A 5746-nucleotide genomic window follows, 5' to 3' on the forward strand; every position below is an offset into this window, starting at 1 on the left:
ATTTACATTGCTCTGCTTGTTATCCTAAGGGAATATGGGCCATACATTAAAGGTAGTCCCCGGGTTAAGGACATCTGATACGAACGACTCCTGGATACGAACAGGCTTTCCTACTCGCACATAATTATATAAAAAAAAAAAAAATATTTATAAAATATTTAAAATATAGACACACACATAAAAACATCCATGATTCAACCAAACAACAGGATTTCAAGTATGGTTGATAGCTCTAATTAGTGCTGAATATAACAATCATAGCCTAAGTATACAATTGATAAGCTTTCCTGTAATAATCCAACGTGTTTCGCAGATAAAATACGCTTCATCAGGGATTCAGTTTGTACAGGCAATAGATGTAACAGCACACTAAACATCAAAAAGTGGTGCAACTTAGACCTGCCGTAGGAATTAGCATAGGAGGCAGAGGAGGGCCACGGCAAAGGAATGAACACAGCATCCAGATAAGACAACCCAAGAGACCCAAACGAACAGACAATTGAAAAAAGTTGTTGGGGTGTGTTCAAAAAAAACAAATTAATGCCAATCCCATGAGAACAACAACAGGGCAGTGAGATAGCCCAAGGGATGGAGCACAATTTGAAAAATGTGTCCGCTAGATAAGATCTCCTAAGGTGTCCCCAGAATTCATGGGTCCACATGACTTTTTTTTTTGCTATGTTTGTAATTAACTCACAGTGAGGATTTTATATAGTAACTGACACCACACTGCCTAATTAATTGTTGAGAAAAACATCTGTGCTAATTGCATTCATTAAAATAAATGTACCCGTTCCAACTTACATACAAATTCAACTTAAGAAGAAACCTACAGTCCCTATCTCGTATGTAACCCAGGAACTACCTGTAATTTAATTGTTAGTAAAAAGCCAAAGTCCTAAAAAATGGTAACTTTGCATGTACTCTTCACGCATGTTTTTTATTAGGAACATCCTATTTTGTACCTATGGCTTATCAGCTCCATAAAAAGTTTACTTTTGACTAGATTTTCTTTAGTTGTAGCAGAACACTTCCTAACATGGCTGTGTGGATAAGAAGCAATCCATGATCCATCATACTGTTTAATAAATTCTGTCAATTTAGGCAATTTCCTGATGTTCATTAATCCTCTCCATCCCATGGTGTAAGCCATCAAATCAACAGTTAGGTGAGCAGGTCTGATTTCAGAAAACAACGGACATACCAACATTTGCCACCTCTACACGGAGACACAGCAAGGAATGGGGCAGGTCTGGGAAAAAAAATCATCTGCTGGAATCCTCCAAGCAATACTGGAGACTAGTTTTGTGTATATGAGGCCAAATTTAATGTTGGTAGTAGTGGTGGGGGATGCTCGCAAAGCAGAGACACTTAACCACCGTGGTAGACAAAAACGGACTAATTACCAGCAGGTACAACTGGCCTAAGTGTAGGAGCCTTTCACATTTACAAATATTGGGCATCGCTAAATAACAAGATTTCATTATGAGTCCTAATTCACGCATGATAACTAGATAATTGACATAAAGGCTCAATGTATTATGTATTTCCAATGTTTGCAAATGAAAGAAAAAACAAATTAATTTATACAATGGTGGCTCCAGCTAGTAGGTGGTGTCTTCTTATGGGCATTGGAAAATCTAGATAGACATGAAAGATAAACAGGAAAAGCTATATAAAAATCTGGCTAATCCGCTGAATGTGTGGAATTATTTTCTTAGCAAGCTACAGTCTGAACACTATTCCAATAATTGGTAGGCCAAGGCAGGGAACACAGATTGTGAGGAGTATGGAGGAGGCATCTGCAAAAACACATGTAGTAAGCTGTTCTAGCAAAAACACAATAGAATCATTATTACTAACCTGTTATCACTTGGTTACTCATCTCTTTTTTATTTTTTTTACCACTCATTCTTACGTATAATTATCAGCATATTTTCAGTTTGAAACAAATGATTATTAAGCCTTTAAAAAGCAATATATATATATTATTTATTAAAAAAACACCAATGCAAGTTGTGTATATTACCATACAAACTATTTATTAGAATCTATCTATCCATCTATCTATCTATCTCAGCACTACATATAACCATGTGTTATGTTTGTGTTTTATATTTTTCTAAATATAACAGTAACCAGTAATAAACATATAAATAAATAAAGGCCCAATCTGCAACATAATCAAATCCCTCAGTTGTCTAATAGCCCATTTTGTATTATGTGCCTACTCATAATTACGTATATGCAGGTGCTTAATTCCTTCTGCAATCCCCAACAATTTACATTATTGCTTGCCCCATCATAATCATAGAAGTGTTAACATCATCTTTTTTATTTATGCTGGATGTGTAGTATATATGCATTGTGGGTAATTGTATGTCATAAATAATATAGTGATTTTTGTTCTTTCACAAAAAATAAAAATGAATAAAATACATTGTTAGTATACAAGACTGTTCAGTTAAGTGTTAGCACCAATGTAGAACAATAACAAATTGCTAAAATTGTCTTGAAATAATTCTGTAACGGCTACCTAAAATGATTGCATTTTTAAATACCACACACAATATTTTGTCATCTTATTAACCTTTTTAATCTTCATATTCATTGGAGCAGAACAAACATCACCTCAGGCCAAAGTAAACAAGCATGAGTTTGTCTAAAAACAGGCATATTAATTGTGCTTTAGTGCACAAATTCTGATTGTATAGGACTATAAAAGTGCTATTTTCTGTTTACAAAGCCTTCTGTAGCATTGGAATATTAACATTTTGGCAACCACTGTGACCTTCCTGATTTATTTTAAAGATGCATTTTTTCCCTTTTTAATTATTCTCAGAATTCTGTCATCTGTTCAAATAGCACCTGCAGTCAATTATTTAGGGATGTGCCTCTCAGTCTGTCTACTGACATCTTTGTTATTTTGGCCTTCAAAAAAAAAAAGTAATTGATCATATTTAACTTATTTTTGGGGGTAAAAAAGAGCTTTTATACGGTGCATAATAAGACAACAAAAGGGAAAGGTAGCATGAAGCCTTTGCAGAGCTGGATCCCAGGTTTGAATATTGGCCAGGACACTATCTGCATGGAGTTTGCAGTTTCTCCCCGGGTTTGTGGTTTCCTCCCACATTCCAAAAAAATGCTGTTAGGTTAATTGGCTTCCCCCCAAAATTGACCCTAGACTGTATTAAAGACATATGACTATGGTAGTGACATTAGATTGTGAACCCTTTTGGGGGATAGCTAGTGATATGACTATGGACATTGTAAAGGTCTGCGTAATATGTCAGCCCTATATAAACACTGTGTAGTAATATATATTCTTAGTACTACAAGTATAGACATTTCATGTACTATCATTGTCATATAAAACTGTTGCTTCATTAGCCCGAGAGATACAAGCAAAGGTGGCATTTAATGGTCACTATTTCTAAAATACTCAACAAAAGATGTGAAATAAATAATGAATCTAAAAGTAAAGTATTAGAAAATATGGAATGCCAAATCATTCTTTGATCAACATAATGAACATTGATTGATTATTCCCATTCTCAACTGATGACACTCCTTCTTTCTTTGACTACCAATATTGTGACGTAGCAGGAAGCTCTCTACCCCAACTTTAACAGTCAAAATGAAAGGGGGTTGGGGATGGTGGAAAGGATAGGAAGCAGAAAAAGAATCTAGGGGAAGGTCTGAACATACAGGGTCACATTTTTCTTTTAAGAGTATTGTACGTAAAGATTTGGCATGTATGAAGGTAAGAGATGTTACATGACTCCTCCAAGGGGGCCAGGGTAGGCTAAGTAATTTACAGCCAGGGATAAAGTTATATGTACAGTTGCCCAGTAATACAACCCATGTCTTTTGTGTGGGCACATGCTTTCTGATGGCTTGCACTTCTATTTTTGAAATGTTTTAATATGCACACTTTCTTTCTGGAGACAGTAGCTGCAATCTCATGTTTGTGATTTTGCAAGCACTCAAGGGCTCTATTTTAAAAACAGGGATGTGACAATAATCAAACATTCCCATGTGGGGATCTTCCAGGTTCATGTATTTCAATGGCAGTGTTTTTTTCTACCAGGGAATGTGTGAGGGATTGTCAAATACCCTGTTTTTTTACATAGAGCCCAATGAGTCCCTTTTTAGTCTTTTACTCCAAAATCATTTTTGATTAAGTTTAAATAGAGTAGAAAAGGATTTGAACCCCCATCACATTTTTATTGTTGTTTATGACACCTTTAGGAAGATATATCCTCTGTATTTTTTCTTGTAAGCATAAACCACTTAAATGAAATTAAAGGAAAATATAAAATTGTAAGATGTCACCAGAATTGGAATATATGGGAACTTTTAAATTAAAAATTACGGACAGATATTCCCTATAATGTTCCTATAATGGTAATATATACATAAAAAAAAACATTGTTCTTTCTATACGAAACTGTAGACAAGCAGGTTTGTATGGAAATATGTGCATGAAGTTATTAGAGTTTTTTTTCACAAACGTTTGAAGCAAAACGGGACCAAAATGCCCTGCATAGTTTCATATAACAGCATTGGTCATAGTGTTGGAATGTACATAGAATAAGTCAGGTGAAAACACATTTCGATCATTCCTTTATTTCAGAAGGTTATAATGTTTTCATTTATTTATTTTTTTATTCATCTGTACATGAATATAGAAAATGAGATTTACTGAGAAGGCTAGGAAATTGGTGATTGCAGCCGCCCGACATCCTATGTCTTCCAGACCACCATAGCTTAGTGACTGCAAAATATTACAGCACAAGTATAGATATATTTCTTTAATCCTTCAAATTTAGTTTCAACAGTGTATAAAAGAGATTGAAGAGGCATTGAACAGACTCAGCGAGACGCTGCTGGCTGGAGTAGGTAAATATCCTTTTCTGCATTCCCAAATCCACAATGTAATGCACCTTTTTGTTGAAAAGTAAGACATGATTTAGTGCTTGAACTGTACTCCCTAGGGTTTGAAAAATCCTGCTTTAGTGTTATGTTAAAAATGTAATATTTAACAGCATACTAGAGACTACAGTACATTTATTTACATTTTAATTTTACCACTATGGATAGTTAAAATATGAAATAAGACAAGAATTAGGAGTATAAGGTTACAGTGATAAGTATTCAGTGTTCCATCTTCAAAATTCACATACTTTGCTGACCCTAAGAGTGTGACACCCCGGAAGATGAAAAGGGTTATAAAGGACTTAAAACATGGTAGACTTAGACCAATATCAATTTCCCAAGTTAATATATCCAAAAGTAAACGGGAGATGCATGTCATGCCTCAACCCACATTTACTGATTACCATTTTAAGATGCATACAACTTCTATATACTATTGTGATTATAATCTGTTCCAGACCATAAGAGAACAGAATAGGAACCCTGGGCCAAGCACAACAGATGGCAAAGGATGAAAATGACTTGGGCTGGAAGGAAAAGGGCAGGTTGTGGTAAGGGGAGTTAGTAGGAAGAATAATGATGCAGCACAGGGGGTAGAGTTGAAGAATGTGAAGGCTCTTGACACGAAGAAGAAGGTGCTGTTTCAGAAAAAGCCATGGAACAAGTAAATCCTACCTGCTCAGCTGAATGAGTATTATCATGATGGCATGCTAATGCTCGAGTTGTAAACAGGTGTAAATCCAGGTGATCACAAATTCCCCATTCTATCTCTGCCCTGCCCAAATCAGGGTTGTGTCTAAAAAGTGAT

The sequence above is a fragment of the Pyxicephalus adspersus genome, chromosome 4, assembly GCF_032062135.1.
Source record: "Pyxicephalus adspersus chromosome 4, UCB_Pads_2.0, whole genome shotgun sequence".
NCBI lineage: Eukaryota > Metazoa > Chordata > Amphibia > Anura > Pyxicephalidae > Pyxicephalus > Pyxicephalus adspersus.